This window comes from Elephantulus edwardii, unplaced genomic scaffold (genome assembly GCF_000299155.1).
Source record: "Elephantulus edwardii isolate Elephantulus edwardi_28Jun2011 unplaced genomic scaffold, EleEdw1.0 scaffold00303, whole genome shotgun sequence".
NCBI lineage: Eukaryota > Metazoa > Chordata > Mammalia > Macroscelidea > Macroscelididae > Elephantulus > Elephantulus edwardii.
In genome coordinates this window covers 1819909-1826153 of record NW_006400053.1, presented here as the reverse complement: position 1 = coordinate 1826153, position 6245 = coordinate 1819909, and the positions used below count along the sequence as shown (strand labels likewise).

The window sequence follows — 6245 nt, the reverse complement described above, 5'->3', positions numbered from 1 at the left end:
TTATTTAATTTAAGTATTTTTATTACTTTTCAATTATTCTTTCTTAAATCAATGACACCACATTCAATAGTAATATTTTCTTTTCGTTATCAATCTTTTGTATTATTGAATTGTTTTCTCAAAATACACATAGATAAAATGTGGAAACTAAAAATGATCTCCCGAGAAATTATTTAAAAAGGGTGCAATGCAAAAATCCATTCATCTCATCTCATTGTTAATTGGATGTAAGATGATTTTTTGACAGAGTGTGGGCTGTAATATCTTTGCCTCACTAGAGAGAAAAGGGGAAGAAATCCAACCAAGATAAAGGAGTTTCAGAGCACCAAGCAAGAACCACCAGGAATATGATGCATCCTTTTGAACTGAAAGCCTCTGTACTACTACCTCCTTAAAGCCTGGGAAGACCAAGACATGGAGGTTTCCAGAGAATGGTAGGCCAACAGATATTTAAGAAAACAAGGACTTTTCTCTACAATCACAAAGAGAACAAGTCTTTCCCTAGAGCTGGGATTTAGAATTTCTGAACTGTTTTCTAAACTTTCTGATTACTAGCTATGTATCCAAGACCTGAACAATGAATAAGGATGACAGAAAAAGAATTGACACCTTTGAGCTGTGGTGTTGGAGAAGAGCAATGAAAATCCCATGGACAGCTAAGAGGATGAGCAAATAGGTCTTGGAAAGGGTGCAGCCAGAGTGCTCTTCGGAGGTAAGAATCATGAGGCTTTGCTTCACATACTTTGGACATACTGCTAGGAGGTACTATTCCTTGGAGAGAGACGCGATATTGGGAAGAGTGTAAGGTTGTCAAGGGAGAGGAAGATTCTCAACCAGGTGGATTGACCTGGTGACTGCTGCAATGGGCTCTTGTGTGTCAGGAAGTGTGAGGATGGTGCAGGACATAATAGAGTTCAGACATTTTGTTCATAGGTTCGCTATGAGTCATGCTCAACTTGACAGCACCTAACAACAACAAAACGTAACAGAAAAAATAAACAGCATTTATTTTAAAGGCATATACTCATGATATCTTATACCAATACTTGATAATTATAACACTGCAACAAAACACAACCTTTATGAAAATAACTTTATTAAAAGATTTATTATAAATCTACACAGATAGCTTGCTTCCAGAAACCCTATGAACCTGGAGAAAGGATGAAAGTCACACAAGTGTTGAGAACTTTTGTTCATAGAGTCACTATGAGTCGCCTATGACTCGAAGGCACTTAACAACAACAACATACAAATTATGCTAAAATTATGACAAAAAAGAGAAATTCTAAAATATATATTAATGAAGAAACTATTTAAGTCTTTATTTAATATCAAAGCATTTCCATCCCACTCAATTGACTACCTAGGATATACAATAACTGTGTTCAGGCACCATCCATATTTTGCTGATTTTAGTTATATAAATTGTTGTTGTTGTTGTTGTTATGTGCCGTCAAGTCACTTGCAACTCATAGCAACCCTATGTACAACAGCCCTAAACTCTGCTCTGTCCAGTGCCAATCTCACTGTCTCCGACACACCCATCCTGATTACCCCAGTCACTGAATCAATCCACCTCCTAGAGGGCCTTTCCCCTCCTGTGCCTGTCCTCCACCCTGCCAAGCATGATGTCCTTCTCCAAGCACTGGTCTCTCATTACAACATGACCAAAGTATGTCAGACGAAGCCTCAGAATCATTGCCTCCAAGGAGCAAGGCCGGTTTAACCCTTTCCAGGATGAATCTGTTTGTTTTCCTAGCAGTCCATGGTACCCTCAATACTCTTCTCCAATACCAAAGCTCAAAGGCATCAATTCCCTTTTTATAGTCCTTAGTCATTGTCCAACTCTCTGATGCATAACAAATGATTGCAAAGATCATGGCCTGTATCAGATGCACCTTAGTCTCCAGAGAGACACCATTGCTCTTCAGTACTTTAGAGAGGTCCCTAACAGCAGACTTACAATAATTTGTTGTTAGAAGAGGACAAGAGAGGGAGACCAAAGATGAGATGGATTTAACACAGTAATTGGGGGTAGGAATGTAGGAGACAGTGAGGTTGGCTCAAGATAGGGCTGAGTTCAGGACTTTTGGGTCTCTACTCATCTCTATGATTCTCAGTGGATTCAATGACACATAACAACAACAACAATTTGTCATTGGGATAGCACACACAAAACATATTTCTTTAATTTTTTTTCTTAGTCTCAGAATCATAAACATAAAGTTATTCCATATGTGGGTATTTTTGTGATTTTAGTGAAAGTTTACAGAAAGGTTGAGTTTTCATTCATTTATTGATATTTTCCTCTTTTACCATATCCCAATTTACTTAGTAATGTATGCCTTGTTCTAGATTGTGAATTATAAGGTAGGTAGGTAGGTAGGTAGGTAGGTAGGTAGATAGACAGATAGATGGATGTTGTTATTCTTATGTGCTGTTGGATCTCTTGTGACTCATAGTGACGCTATATGTACAATAGCTCTGAACTCTGCTCTATCTTGAGCCAACCTCATGGTCACTAACACACCTACTCTCATTACCCTAGAATCTGAGTCAATTCATCTCATCGAGGGTCTTCCTTTCCTGTGCTGCACCAACACCCTTCCAAGCATTATGTCCCTATCCAAAGACTGGTCCCTCCTTGCAACATGCCCAAAGTGTATCAAACAAAGTTTCAAAACCCTTGCCTCCAAGAGGCAGCCTGGTTTCACCCTATCCAGTACAAAATTGTTTGTTCTCTTAGTAGTCCAATGTATAGTCAATACTCTTCTCTAGATCCACAACTCAGTCAAAGGCATTAATTCTTCTCTCATCTTTAGTTATTGTCCAGCTCTTTGATGCATACCAAGTAGTTAAAAAGACCATGGCCTGGAACAGGCCCATCTTCATCTCTAGATTGACATAATCACTCTTCAGTCTTCTGGAGAGGTCGCTGATGGCAGACTTTCCCAATGCAATTCACCTTTTGATTTCCTGGCTGTTGGTACCAAGAGTGTTGATTGTGGGATCAAGCAAACTGAAGCTGTTAACAATCTCAATCTCTTCTCTATCACAATGCTACCTATTCGACCAGTGATGAAAAAGAATCTTTGGTTTTTTGATGTTTAGTTTCAATCCATATTGAAGGCTGAAGTATTTGACCTTCTACAGCAAGTGTCTTAGGTTCTTCTCCATTTCAACAAGCAAGATTGTGTCATTTGTATGACACAGAGTGTTGACAAGGCTACATTCCTCCTCACAGAGCCCAGCCTCCCAGATGATCTGTTATGCATATAGACTGAAAAGGTATTCATATACAATGCACCACTGGCATACACCTTTCCTGATTCTGCATCATGCAGTGTTTTCTTAATCTAGTCTGACCACTGACTCCTGGTCCAACTATAGATTTTGCATAAGCAAATCAAATATTCTGGGGTCCTCCTTCTCAGAGTTAACCACAGTTTAGTTAAGATTGATTAGGATGATATTCATTGATGTTTTGATTTGCCTCTCTTTGATAACTAAGGATTTTGACAATTTCTTCATGTGTTTGTTGAACATCTGAATTTCTTCTTTGGCAAAGAGTCTATTCATAACTTGTGCCTATTTTGTGACTGAGTAATTTTCCTTTCCTTGTTGAAATACTAGATTGTTTTGTAAAGTTATGAGTCCCTTATCAGCTATGATATTGTCAAATCTTTTTCCCTACAGTTCCTTTTTATCCTCTCTCCTGATTTTAGGAGTTTTGTCCTGATTGAAAGTTTATTCATGCTGTATATTAGGGCTTCTACAGTTGTTCTTAGTTTTTCTCTGATTAATTTAAAGATCAATTGACCATGGATAGCTAGATGAGTTGATTTCTGGGTTCTAGATTCCATTACGTTGATCGATGTGTCTGTTTCCGTACCAGCACCAGGATCTCTTGATTACTATGGCTTTGTGGTAAGATTTGAGATCAGGGAACGTGATATCTCCAAACTTGTTTTCCTTTTTCAGTAGAGCTTTGCTTATTTAGAATCTCTTTCCATTCCAGATAAAATTAAACATTTCCTTTGTAATATTGTTAAATAATGGAACTGATATCCCCATGAGATTTTATTGAACATGTAGATTACTTTTGGCAACTTTGCCATTTTCATGATATTGGATCTTTCTATCCATGAGCTCTGGTGGCCTAGAGGTAAGGAGCTGTGCTGGACAATTTGAAGGCACAGGGTTTGAATCTACCAGCTACTCTTTAGTATAAACATAGACAATCTCTTCCTGTATCATTTACCACCTCTGAAAACCCACTGAAGGGTCACCTATGGGTCAGTTTCGACTCAATGGTACTCATGAACACAGTATATTGTTCCATTTCTCTAGATCTCTTTATGTTTCTTGTAGTTGTTATGTGTCATAGAGTTGCCTATGACTCACAGCAACCCTATGAACAATGGTTCTGAAGCTAGCCCTATCCTGAACCAACCTCCCCATCTCCAACACACCTGACCCCATTGCCACAGTCACTGTGTCAGTCCATCTCATCAAGTGCTGACTCTCCACTCTTGCAAGCATGATATCCTTCTTCAAGGACTATTTCCTCCTGGCAACATGCCAAAGTATATGAGACTGAGCTTCAAAATTTTTGCTTTTTTCAATTTTTTATGGTGTTTTGTCTTTTTAGCCAGATTTGTTCCTAAGTATTTTGTCTGATGGTTAGCTATTTTAATTAGTATTGTTTTGCTTGTTTCCTTTTTTATGTTCTTTTTGCTGAGAAATTCAGCTGATTTTTGTATGTCACCTTCCTAGTTCCACAGCTGGAAGGAAATTTTGCCTTGGAAAGGAAGCTGAGTAGGAGGGTAACTCACCTTGCCTGTGTCCTCTCTGGCCCTGCAGCTGGTGAAAAATGCTCCCTTTGCTAGGGAGTTCACCTTTCCATGGAGAGAGAAGGCAACTCTCCTTGCCTGAAGTCCTCTCTGATCCTGGACTGGAAGGACAGCTTACTTCTCCATGGAAGGATTGGGCAAATGGCCTTCATGAAATCTTCTCTGGTCTCATTTTGGGTGGAAAAGCTTGCCTGAGGAATTTCATTTCTCCAGAGAAGTGAAGGGCCACTAACCCTGACTGAAGTCCTCTCTGGTCTAGTGTGTGGGTTTTAATTTGTACTCTTACACTGAACTCCAAAATCATCAGAAGTATTATCTTTTCATTGCAAAACATCTGAAATCAAATAATGTCAAAATATACTAAGTTTAAGCTTAAATTTAAGATAAAAATTAAATGTAGATATATTCTGTTCTCTTAAATAATAATATAATCTCAAATTCTTTCATAAGATTCTCTGAGTCAGGATAAACTTGGTAGCAAATTTATTCCTCTACTGGGATGGTTTCTTGTTTTAACTATTATGAATAATACTGCAATAAACATTGGTATACATGCATCTTTTTTAGTTCTTTTTTTATTAAATTTTATTAATTTTAATGAACATTTACAGAGATTTGGGGTTTTCATTCATTCATTGTTGCACTATTTTCTCTAATCCTCCTCCCCAATTTGTTCTTCATTTCCCCCCCCCCTTGAAAGTCTCTCTTTTTTTTTTCTAAATTTTTCCAGTAAGTATTATTAGTTAAGTCACAATTTAAGATTCCGGCAGAGAGGTAAGGTGAGCCAGTTCAGATCTTCCCAGGGAATGTGCCTTCTGCCCTGCGGTCATCCCAGGCTGACACCCAGGACACAGGGCAGAGGGACTTGTATACGCGCTGATACCATTCACACAAGGAGACATCGCCGCCTTTAGCAGTCATTGCCTTCTCGCAGCGGTGGAAATCCAGGTAGTTTTGCCAGCAGTTCTTGGTTTGGTTCTGGTTGGGAAAGCGGCTATCAAAAGGGGCAGTTCGGTAGTTCTTGATTTTGGTCTTAATGTCTTCCGCCATGGTGGTGATTTCTAAAGACTTACCTCAAAGCAGCGGCAGCTCAATGTGACCCTCAGAAGAGATGTCTGTGCGGGGCCAGAAGCGAAAGTCTCTTTTAATTGTCCAACTGACACAGTGCTTGTCAAAGCCAGTTCTGATTAATCTTCTTTGTCAGTGTGTCCTTTGCCATTCCTTATCACTCCTCCTTGAGAGAGAGTTCACCCTGATTCATAATGAAAAGGGGACAGCACATTCTCTTATCTACTCCCTGCTGGAAAGGGACTCTGTAGGTTTCAGGGTGAGGATCTTATCTCGCTACTCTAAAGGGCCCCTTTGGTAATAGGAAACACATAGACTATT

The 6245-nt window shown here is 39.0% G+C and overlaps 1 pseudogene; it reads right to left on the bottom strand.

Annotated features, from left to right (window-relative positions):
- Positions 1 to 5645: 5645 nt before the first annotated feature.
- On the bottom strand, positions 5646 to 5906 carry LOC102862523 (annotated as a pseudogene).
- Positions 5907 to 6245: the final 339 nt, after the last annotated feature.